The sequence below is a fragment of the Panthera pardus genome, unplaced genomic scaffold, assembly GCF_024362965.1.
Source record: "Panthera pardus isolate Hobbes unplaced genomic scaffold, ASM2436296v1 HiC_scaffold_6, whole genome shotgun sequence".
In the NCBI taxonomy this organism is placed as follows: domain Eukaryota; kingdom Metazoa; phylum Chordata; class Mammalia; order Carnivora; family Felidae; genus Panthera; species Panthera pardus.
In genome coordinates, this window is record NW_026526991.1 from 86,801,630 (window position 1) to 86,814,232 (window position 12,603).

Genomic DNA, 12,603 nt, shown 5'->3' on the forward strand with positions numbered 1-12,603 from the left:
ATGGAAAGAGCCTGAATGTCCATAGACTTATGAATGGATAAAGATGATGTGGTTTATATATACAATAGAATAATACTCTGCAATAAAAATGAATGGATTCTTGCCATTTGCAACAATGTGGATGGAACTAGAGTGTATTATACTAAGTTAAATAAGTCAGTCAGAGAAAGATAAATATCATATGATTTCATTCAGATGTGGAATTTAAGAAACACAGCAGATGAACATAGGGGAAGGGAAGGAAAAATAAGATAAAACTATAGAGGTAACCAACCCATAAAAGACTCTTAAATAGTGAGAACAGACTGAGGGTTGCTGAGGGGAGGTTGGTGGGGGAATGGGCTAAATGGGTGATAGGCATTAAGGAGGGCCCTTGTTGGGATCAGCACTGAGTTTCATATGTAAGTGGTGAATCACTGGGTTCTACTCTTGAAACCAATATTACACTGTATGTTAACTAACTTGAGTTTAAACAAATAAATTTTTAAAAAGGAAGGGATGAGATATAATTTTCATTGCCATCTGGAGGATAGACAGAAAGAAGGACATGGACAGATAGACTCCTCAGAGACACTTGTAGCTGCTACTGTCATGTAGATCTTGCTCTTCAACGTGTGGTCCATGGACCAGCAGCATGAGTGTCACCTGAGATCTTGTTAGAAATGCAGAATCAGGTCCTACTCAAACCTACTGAATCAGAATCTGCATTTTTAACAGACTCCCAAGTGATTTGTATGCTTGTTTATGTGTGAGAAGCACTCACTTCAGATGATGGAGGATAGGTGTCTGGCCTCAGATGAGCACTATGGAAGATCTAAACTTTGGAAGAGGAGGGGACTGAGCTAGGGAAATTGAATTTTTGGGAATAAGGAGAAGTGTAGGCCCTGGCTGCCCTAGTGTCCTTAGGCTTCCCATATCAGTCACTGTGCCAGGGTTTGTCACTCTGTCCACTTTGGGAAAATGTCTGCCATGCCCATGCTGGAGTCTGCCTGGTCATCAGAGGCTCCCCTGGGGCAAGGATTGTGTGGGTTGGAACAGGTGCCAATCCCTACTTCATATATGTCCCAAAAGGGACTGGGGAGGTCATATTAGTCATGCCGAGCCTCAGGGTTGTACTGTCTCTTAATCAAATGAGTGATAACTGAAGAGGTTATGGAGATTGGGGGATTGAAATAGGAGTTAACTATCTGTCCTGGAAATTAGGATACTTTCATCTTTCAAAATCTTTAAGGATAGACCAGATGACTGCATAAGGGGTTATTTCCTAGTCAGGGCCAAATTAATTTTTTTAAGGAATCTTTTGATGATTTTTAATGGGTTAATAACAAATGAGACTAAATTTCCAGAGACCTGGAGGATAGGCAATGGAAAAATGTTATCAGATGGTCATTTGGGAATTTTCTTAGGCTTTTGAGGGTCTGTATACCTCGTCCCCAATCAGAAAGAGTGATAAAGAGAGAGGCTAGTATTAAAGGAAAACAGATTGAGAGTGAGAAGAAGGAAAAATTTTCTGAGATTAAAGGGTGACTGGAGGTGATGAGAAGGTGTAGGCTCTCTGGCAGTGTGCATGGCTGTCTCACTTGGGTTTTGGAATGCCTCAGATGGGCCCTGCCCAGAAACAGGACAATGTACAAAATGAACTCTTGAACTCCCAAATATTTTTTATCTAAAGAATTCTCCTGTCAACTCCTGAAATAAAAGGCTTGGGTGGATATGTGGTATATATAAGGCAATGAGGCATGGGGGCAATGAATGTCAGAAGAGAAACACCAATATTCTTAGAGCATTAAAATTAAAATTAAAACAAGGCTTAGATTTAGGAGAATAAGTTGCATGTTAAGGCTCAAATAAGAATTTTAGGTTTCCATGTCCTTCTCTCTATATTTTTATCTTGTCTCACTGATGAGATTTATAAACCTTCTAAGGGAAAAGAACATATCTTTTATGTATTACTTGTTTATATCTCCCATGCTTACAAAGTGATGATAATAATAGCTCCATTTGTTGAGTACTATGCTCTATGCTGTGTTCCAAACACTTCACATAATCACCTACTTAATACAAAAGTTTTATGGTGGAGTATTGTTATGGTCATTTTACAAAAGTTGAAACAAAGACTCAGAGGCATTAAGTGATTTGTGCAAAGTGAGTGGTGAAGTTAGGCTTTGTACCAAGTTTGAGGGAAGCTCATGCTGCTAGCTGCTGAGCTATACTCTCTGTGGAGTAGCAGCTCAGTAAGGGACTGATGATCATTGAAACATGATGGCATAGCATAATTGAAATACAGTGCCTATTTCTAAATAGTGAATAATAAAAAAAATAATTCTATTTGTTTCATGGAATGTAGTCAGAGAGACACTTAATCACACATGCAACTTGTACTCAGACATTCTCTCATTTACCTTCATTGTGCCCCAACCTATAGTCAGGAGCTTGGAAAAGGGGTAAGGTTGGGTAAATATATTCATAAAGCACCACATTCAAAGTCGTGTGTGTGTGTGTGTGTGCATATATATGGACATACCTGTTTGAATTTGAGTAGAAATAGGCACCAAGGTGTGGGCTATGTTTATCTTGGTAGATCTATAAACATGAGCATATTATTTAGATTTTTAGGGTATGGTGTGTGTGTGTGTGTGTGTGTGTGTGTACACAAATCTTGAAGGAGTTTAACCATCTATAAGAAATTGGCTACCTTCCTTCCCTGACAATAGTTGGTGTGTTTGTACCAAACCCTGATATTTATTTTCATCACATCTCAAGGGAACCTCAGTGAGTTTTCTTTCTGAGAAGTCTATGGCTAAGATGATGAGTTGCTTGGAGTCCCTATGAATCTGCTACAATCAGAAGAGTTTTGCAGAGAAAGAGAAACAGAAACCCCAAGGAAACACCCTGCTGTTGTTTACTTTCTAGCCTAATACACAGCCTCCCTTGTATGCACACCACTCATGTAACCACCTCCCCTCTCCTAGAACCCCTCATGGAAGGTACTAAGAGAAGACATTTTATTTATTTCCTTGCTTGCAAGTAGGACTCTCTATCTGAGCCATCCCAGAAAGAGGAGAATTGAAAATTATACCAGTGAAGGGATCTAGAGTTGAGATTGTGAGATCAGGCCCTTTGTGAAACTAACTTCATAGAAAGCAATGGACTTTGATAGAAGCAAGGATGGTAAGAAGAATTGGTTGTCTCTGTCTACTTCTTTAGAAAACCTGAAACAAAGCTCCTAGAAGCAGGAGGCAGGACGACCTGCACGCGATTTGGAGGTAAACACAGTACAGGAACCTTCTCCCCCACTTTCCAATGCCAGTACTTGGAAGACTATTGTATGAGGATTTTATGACAAACATTACTCTCCATTTGACATTTCACAGCATCTCTTCTCCAGAGAAGGAGGAAATATAGATATTGACAATTTGCATCAGTAGATTGAGGAAACCCAGGTATGCAAATTATCTGACTTAATTTGTGTAGTTTATGCTTTTCTGTGCTTTGTGTTCTTCTCAGTAATGAGAGGAAGAAATTCTTTCATTGTTAACAAGAACATAGTGGAGGGGAGAGAGGATATGAGAGATATATAGATGGAAGTATTATGGGTATCCTGTCCCATATGAACCCCACACCCCTTCCATAAAATTAGGTGGAGAAGAAGTGGGGATAAATGGAACCTGAGCTAGAACCCATGTCCTGGCTCCTGTCTTCTGTATTAAAGGCCTCCAGCTTCTTGAATTTCACTGGTCCTTGTATTTCACTTTCTCATTATGAACAGTAGTTCAATATCAAGTGATGCCCAAAGTCAAGAAATCCTTCCTAGTAGCTATGTCTTTTCTTTGTATATCCATCCTCCCTATCTCTGACTACTGAAATGATACACAATCATCATCGTCCAGTTTAAATGTTACCTCCTGCCCAAGCCTTCCTAGATAATCCTAATCAGAAGCAATTCATTTCCTTTAACCTCCTCTACTCCTTTGTGTTAGTCTTACCATAGCTGTGTTTTTGTACGCTGTCTTCATTTGTGGTTACCCTGTGCCCTCCCTTTATCCCTCACTCAACTGTATGCTTCTATAGTGAAACTGTTTGTATTCTCTCCACAGTGTTTAACACAGGGCTAAAGAATGGTTAAATAACTGTTGTGTATGGTTCACACTTATGGGAAAGAGGCCATGGGTAGAGATGTAGAATAAAGGCTTTATGAATGTTGATTAAATATATTGTTAATAGAGATATGGACATCATGCTTTCAGGTAGAGATCATATTAGTAGGAAATGTTTATCCTACAAATAGATTTATTCTCATAATATACATTTATTCATTATTAATTTTTTCCCCTTATTCAAATATAGGGTTTTTTTTTTCCTCCTGGGAAATGGGCAATAAACAAGAAAACAAACGTTAAAATAATTCTGGACTGTGATGAACACCTGAAGGAAATAAACAGGGTCTTATGATAAAGAATCAGAGGGAGTTTTCTTTAGATAGGAAGGTTAGGAAAGGCCTTTATGGTCACTGTTATATATTTACCTGACTATGATTATGGCTTAATTCAATTTCTAACCTGAGGAGCAATAACAAACAAAAAAAACCAATCAATAACAGAATGAGAATAACAGCTTTACCACCAAGAGGCATATTTGTGAACCCAAACTTAGAATTGGTTCTTTCTTTGATCCAACTTCCAACCTCCCCCCTGCCTGGGGAAGAGGGCAAGTCAGGCTCTCCCCTTGCGTCAGGATATACCCTGGTACCTCTTCTCCTGCCAAGGAGTTGGCAAGCAAAACAGGTGTTGAGAGCTTTGATCTTGCTAGAGACTTGGAGACAAATCAAGGTAGAAGCCTCTGAAATAATGCTTCAGGATGTGAGAAGCTGGGGAAGAGATGAAGACAGAAGTATGCAAAAGGAGAAGCTAATTGCTGTCACAGAAACTCCCTTTTACCTTGGTCTCAGTGGATTTTGGGCTCTGTACTTCTTGGGGGAATTGGTCACGGCTCTCAGACATTTGGGAAAGGGGAAGATATCCCCTAGTGACTTTAGAGACAACATCCACCCTTAGTCATTTCTGGATCCCTGCTCCAAGGCTGAAGACAACCACAGCTTTGAGGAGCAAGCCTTCTGCCAGTATCCCAGAAGGCCCAGGACGTTCTTTCATTGCCGGGGTCTTCCTTTGTCTACTTCCCTGCTCCCCTTCTCCTGGCACAAGTTGGTAGCATTAGTTTCTGTCTCTTGCAGAACAGTGGTGACATTAGGAATGGCTTGGGAGTGAGTAAGAAGAATCCTGGAGCTTTTACACCCACTAACCCTTTCTTGACTATGCTTCCTGTTGGGATAACATGTTTTGGTTGCTAGCTCAAGAGCAGTAGCTCCTTCTCTCACAAAGGCCTTAACCTCCTTGGTCATACTGAGGGATACCTCAGACTGTTGAGAAGGTGTTATAGAAATTACCATAAGTTCCTCTAATTGAAGTTGTAGTCCTCACTTCTCTTCAGCCTTCCCCCACCCCACTGGGACCAGCTTCTCTACAAGTGGTATCCTACACACTATAAAGGCTGTACTTCTTCAAGAAGAACCCTACCTCTCTGCTCCATAGTGCCCAAAGAACTCACATTGCTTTGTTTTGAGAGATACTTATTGGAGGAGGAAAAGCTATACTCCTTTTAGCTGCTCAGGGTGCACACAAGTCACATTTCTGATCTTCAGACATGGACAGGCAGTTTGGAGTAGTGGTACCTAGAGATCTTGAATTCAAGCAAGCAAGTTCTTGTCCAAGTGGGTCCACTTGCTGTACCTGACAAGGGATGTCATGCTATGGGTGCAGGGAAGTTAAGTGGCAAAGAATGAACACTGCTTGGAGGAGGAAAAGGAAGAGTGAGGCCAGAACACATATGGAGGCAGTGGAATGGGGAAACTGACTCTTGAACCCAGGTCCTTTCTGGAGTCTCGCTCTCAGGGGCAGCAGCATTACTGGCTCCCTTCTGAGGCAGACAGGATAGGGTATGTGACTCAAGGCAAGCCAGGGCAGATTCTGGTGGGAGAGCTGACATTAATGCAGGTGAATATGGACAGATTTTCCCAGGAGCTTTGTTTTAAAGATAGAGAGGAGAGGATGGGAGACAGAGGAAGGAAGAGGGTCCAAGTATCATCTCTGGGTTCACTGGATTAGGAGATGAGAGAGAAGGGAAGACTTTAGTCAGAATCATGTCTCCATTAACTGCTTTGCTTTCCTACTTGATCCCTTTTCTTTTAAAAAAATTTTTTTTAATGTTTTATTTATTTTTGAGACAGGGAGAGACAGAGCATGAACGGGGAGGGTCAGAGAGAGGGAGACACAGAATCTGAAACAGGCTCCAGGCTCTGAGCTGTCAGCACAGAGCCCGACACAGGGCTCAAACTCACAGACCGGGAGATCATGACCTGAGCCGAAGTCGGCTGCTTAACCGACTGAGCCACCCAGGCGCCCCTACTTGATCCCTTTTCAACCACAACCTAAGTGATTGAAAATAGGGAGGATATCGTTAATAACTTCCCTGATCTTCCATTCCACATCATGTGAGTTTATCCTGTCATGACTTATGAAGCAGATACTCCTGTGGCCCATCTCTTTCAGGGGAATGCCTTAAGTCCCAAGTCCCTTTCAGAAAATGTTCTGCAACAGCAAAGCAGCATGTGTATTGGGTATTTCTCCCTCACACCTGAATCTATGTTGTTTTCCTACAGAAATGCTGTCTGCCTCCCTCCCCATCCCTCTTCCTTCTCTTTTCTCCCCTCACCCAGCCTGTTTCTTTCTATATGCACCTGCTGGAGTTGGTGATAATGTTCTAAATATTTCACTTCCTCTACTCTTGCCTCTTCAGTCTTTTTATTCTTCCCCTCCAATCTCTCCCACACTCCTCCTCCTGCCTGGTCAGTTCTTACCTGCCTTCTTTGTGGGTCATTTCACTTCTTTGTTTCCTCTGTTTCCTTCTTCATCTATGATTACAACTTTGAAGAGATGGGAAGATGAGTTTTAAGAGCACCATCTGTGAGGGAGTTGGCTTTGGACACAGCAAGAGGCATGGTGGTCAGACATCAGGAAGAACCTGATATGTACTGACAGTGTGGCCTAACTTCCTCCTGACCCATATTTCTTAATAGATGGGGCTGATGTGCACGTGACAGAGACTTATATAAAATTGTTAAATTAAGGATCAAGAAGCCCTCTTTGCCTGATATTTAGCCATATCTTAGTTATAAGTAATCACAGGAAATGAAAGAAGACATGTTTGGGGATATGGATGTCCCCAAGGCACCCTCTTTCCTGCCATAAGGAAGGTGGGGCCATCCACTACTTCCACAGTTCACAGTTAACACCATGGGTTGGAGGGAACTCTGACAATGAGTATCCCACCCACACAGACCTTCTTTCAGACCTGTTCAGTGTTCAAGTAATCATATGTTCCTGGGGTTCTGTTATTATCCCCACAGAATAACAATCATGAGGGTGTCTATACATGAGCTATGTGGCAAATCCTCTGAAGTTCATCTCAAGTTATCTAGATTAGGCAAAAAACAAACATTCAAAGACAGCTAATCAGAACTAGAATTTAAAATCCACAAAAGTGACTTGTTGAAACATAATTTTTCTCTCTAAAATCACCCTCATTTCCAAAGAGAGCCAAATAGAGATTATTTCAGTTGAAAAACAAATCCAATTTTAACAAAGTTGGCCTAATTATTTACCTAAACTCAGAAAGAGTAGTGATTAACCTGATAGATTCTTTCAAACTTGCCTTACTGGAACTTTCATAAGAAATCTCTAAGATTGAACTTTTTATAGCCTCTTAAAGCCAGAAGCTAAGCCAAATATCTGCCATCAGATCTTCCTATGGTACCTGTAGATTTGGGTGCATTCTTCTTCTCGAGGTCCCTTAAATATCCTGAGGTTTCTTGAACCTGCCAAGAAGTGACATTCTTTACTCACCTGGTAAGGCTCCTGGGAACTCTGCAAGCAAGGGATCTGGCCAACATTTCCAAAGGGCTTCATTGGCTCCGTAAAGTCAACCTTAGTTCTTTAAAGCTGTCTGGTCATATCTGAGTCTATTCATGTCTCTCTCAAATATGATATCCCAGTCAGAGCCTTGGCAAGGTAACCAAAATTTCCAATGGAGTCCTGTTACAAGGAGAACAGATTCTCACTGAATTTATGCAAACAACTGCAATTTCCATGAAAGAAGAATACTTACCAAGAGTTTCTGAACTCTGGAACGTTTCAGGTAGAGGAAAATGTTAAATTTTCCAATTTGCACACAAAGGAATATTTTATCATGTTTCTGTAAGTCACAAATGTCCTAAAAGAAAGTTTTCTTAAATATGGAGAAGCTAATATTAGAGAGCCTGCCATGTTAAACAAGAGTCCTGAAAATTTTATTCATCTTCCTCCATTCATTCAGTTCTATGTTACTAATTCTTGTTCTGTTTGATTGCAGTTTTTCCATTTATTCCAGAAATTCTCATCCAGTTTAGCTTTATGATTTTAAAGATATCAAAACCTGTATTTGTCAAAAGTCAATTCCATGAATCTCCTTGAAGAGGAAACACATTTTTCAAGAGCATCAGAAAATAACTATAAATGACAAAAGACTCAAAAGTTAACATGATTCAAGATCTATAATTGCAGTTGACAAGGAAATCTAATTACTTCCAGGACACACCATATTCCAACAATAGAATGTCAAGTGATGACCCTATGTGAGGATATATTAAAACATCAGGAATTCCATATGTTTGTTAGAACAGTTACAGCATATGCCATACAATACAACCCAAGAAGGTTCAGCACCTTCTTTTTTTTTTATATAACACTTCCCATGTATTTTAACATAACAAATAAACAAACCTAATTAGTCAAAAAGATTTTACTTAGAATTTGAAACTTGGGAAGTTTGTAAAAAAAACTTAGAAAGCTCTAAAGCACACACATGAATAGGATTACAGATCATCACAAAACTTAATAATTAATTATTCATTTAACCAAGCTTGCAATAAGAAATTCTACAGAAAGTTATACAGTTGTTAGCAGAACTTAGCTCCTTTAATATTAAGGAGTTGTATATCTGTTAAGTAATCAAAGACCTGATGAGACAAATCATAAAACTTTGGTTTTCTGGGAAGATAGAGAAAAGAAGAAAAACAAAACAAAACAAAGCAACTTTTATTTATAATTTCTTATCAAGAGCAGACCAACAACCCAAAAAAACTTAGTCTTTTAACAGAGAGAAAAGCAGAATTTCCATCTTATACCAGTGTCCTTTCAAAATCCATTCCTTTCAAGGCATCACAATCCCAGACTTTAGCCTCTACTACAAAGCTGTAATCATCAAGACAGCATGGTATTGGCATAAAAGCAGACACATAGACCAATGGAATAGAATAGAAACCCCAGAACTAGACCCACAAACTTATGGCCAACTAATCTTTGACAAAGCAGGAAAGAACATCCAATGGAAAAAAGACAGTCTCTTTAACAAATGGTGCTGGGAGAACGGGACAGCAACATGCAGAAGGTTGAAACTAGACCACTTTCTCACACCATTCACAAAAATAAACTCAAAATGGATAAAGGACCTGAATGTGAGACAGGAAACCATCAAAACCTTAGAGGAGAAAGCAGGAAAAGACCTCTCTGACCTCAGCCGTAGCAATCTCTTACTCGGCACATCCCCAAAGGCAAGGGAATTAAAAGCAAAAGTGAATTACTGGGACCTTATGAAGATAAAAAGCTTCTGCACAGAAAAGGAAACAACCAACAAAATTAAAAGGCAACCAGCGCAATGGGAAAAGATATTTGCAAATGACATATCGGACAAAGGGCTAGTATCCAAAATCTATAAAGAGCTCACCAAACTCCACACCTGAAAAACAAATAACCCAGTGAAGAAATGGGCAGAAAACATGAATAGACACTTCTCTAAAGAAGACATCCGGATGGCCAACAGGCACATGAAAAGATGTTCAATGTCGCTCCTCATCAGGGAAATACAAATCAAAACCACACTCAGATATCACCTCACGCCAGTCAGAGAGGCCAAAATGAAGAAATCAGGAGACTATAGATGCTGGAGAGGATGTGGAGAAACAGGAACCCTCTTGCACTGTTGGTGGGAATGCAAATTGGTGCAGCCGCTCTGGAAAACAGTGTGGAGGTTCCTCAGAAAATTAAAAATAGACCTACCCTATGACCCAGCAATAGCACTGCTAGGAATTTATCCAAGGGATACAGGAGTCCTGATGCATAGGGGCACTTTTACCCCAATGTTTATAGCAGCACTCTCAACAATAGCCAAATTATGGAAAGAGCCTAAATGTCCATCAACTGATGAATGGATAAAGAAATTGTGGTTTATATACACAATGGAATACTACGTGGCAATGAGAAAGAATGAAATCTGGCCTTTTGTAGCAACGTGGATGGAACTGGAGAGTGTGATGCTAAGTGAAATAAGCCATACAGAGAAAGACAGATACCATATGGTTTCACTCTTATGTGGATCCTGAGAAACTTAACAGAAACCCATGGGGAAGGGGAAGGAAAAAAAAAAAAAAAAGAGGTTAGAGTGGGAGAGAGCCAAAGCATAAGAGACTGTTAAAAACTGAGAACAAACTGAGGGTTGATGGGGGGTGGGAGGGAGGGGAGGGTGGGTGATGGGTATTGAGGAGGGCACCTTTTGGGATGAGCACTGGGTGTTGTATGGAAACCAATTTGACAGTAAATTTCATATATTAAAAAAAATATATAAAAAACAAAAACAAAAAAAAAACAAAATCCATTCCTTTCAATATGAGTTAGTCCTAACCATACATAAAATTATTTTCCAAAGCTTTCCCTTCACAAGCCTACAACTTTCTTTTTCATTCAGATTTTGTCCAAAAGCTTTATCTAAATAACCAGTCTCATTTTAGGACAAAATTACTTTTTTCACATTAACAAAAAATGTATTCTCATTTCTTCTTTTTAAGTTTATTTTTATTTATTTTGAGAGACAGAGAGGCAGAGACAGAGAGAACAGGGGAAGGGCAGAGAGAGAGAGAGGGAGCAAGAGAACCCCAAGCAGGCCCTTTGCTGTTAGTGCAAAGCCCGACTTGGGGCTCAATTCCACAAACTGTGAAAGCATAACCTGAGCCAAAATCAAAGTCAGACACTTGACCGGCTGAGCCACCTAGGCACCCCCCAAAAAATGTTTTCTCACTTCTTATACCTTCCTTATACATCTCCTACTTTCCTACATATTGAGTTGTTCTCCTCATTTCCATCGGTCTTAATGACATGTAGTACAATTTTAACTCTTAGAAACCTTAGTCTCCAAGGAAAATTAAGCAGTAAACAAAGGTGAACTGTCTATAATACCAGAATACTTCAGATTGGAAGTTTATGAGTATATTTTATTATTTCTATAAACATATGCTTTTCCAGAGTGCAATCTTTAAAAAGCATAAAGGATGTTTACCAACAGAGTCAAGTATCTTCAGTTTCTTTGAAATAAAAAGGTCAAAGCAGATAAACCTCTGTTCAGTAACCAATGTTTTAGTGCCTGTTTTATTTGGAGAATACTTAGCCAGTGAACTCAACTCAATTTTTCATTTACCTTAGCACAAATTTAAAATTTCAGATTACCAATATTTTGAAAGCCATAAACTTTTTTATTTATTAAACTTACTTCTTCTTAACAATTATGAAAAAACTTTATGAAACTTTATGACACAGACACAAGTAACCATTATTTTAAGCCACCTTTTTGCTGACAGAAATAACAGGACCGCCTTTGACTTTTACTAAAACTTGATAGAATAAAGGTTTTATATTTAATGTTGAGAATGCTAATGACATGCTTATTAGCTTTAATAATGGAATATTTTGCACCTGTGTACATGAAAAGTTAATCAATTTGTTTCCTACTGGCAATTTTTACCTGGGGAAACTAGGGTAATCTGAAGTGTGCAGTTTAAGTCCAAGGTAGCCCATGGGCCCCTTCATGTTGATTTGGGAGGGACTTAGCTTGAATCTTGTAAGGAGGGGGTCCAACAGATTGGGGTGCTTTGCTCCTTGATAGAGAGGTAGGAGGAGAGGGAATCCATGCTGCCCCAGGCACTGAGGATGGCAGAGGAGCTTTGTAAGTAAGCTGCACACATGCTAGTACAGAAACAGGAGGAAAAGGATGAGGTAGAGGTGAAAGGTGCCTCTAGAAAGGCCAGAGGCAAATGCAAAGTTTGGACTAACATTCCTTTTTTTCTTTTGGTCTCCTGTCTATCCCTCCTGCACAACAGGGTTTTTCTCTGATTGCTTTTCAGTCCTCTACACCATATATTTTAAATATGTCCTAATGAAATTTCTTTGGGAATAGAAGGAGTATCCCATCTTACTGGGGAAAAGTTCAGAAACAACACAGTGGAAACAATGATGCCTTGAGTACTTCTGTTGGCCCAAAAGTAGGGCTCTTGACCTACTAAACCAATGTTTCTCTAGTTTCTTTTCCCTCCCACAAAGTCAGAGTTCTGCTGATTTAAACAAACCAAACTCCCTACTTGGAGGCAATCCAATGTAAAAGAGAGATCCAAGAGAGCCATTTAAT

The 12,603-nt window shown here is 39.7% G+C and overlaps 1 protein-coding gene across 1 annotated transcript in view; it reads left to right on the top strand.

The window, feature by feature from the left end:
- LOC109268710 (cationic amino acid transporter 3-like) overlaps window positions 1–12,603 on the top strand; it is a 215,065-nt gene that overhangs the window by 138,549 nt on the left and 63,913 nt on the right. The gene's annotated exons all lie outside the window — the stretch shown is intronic.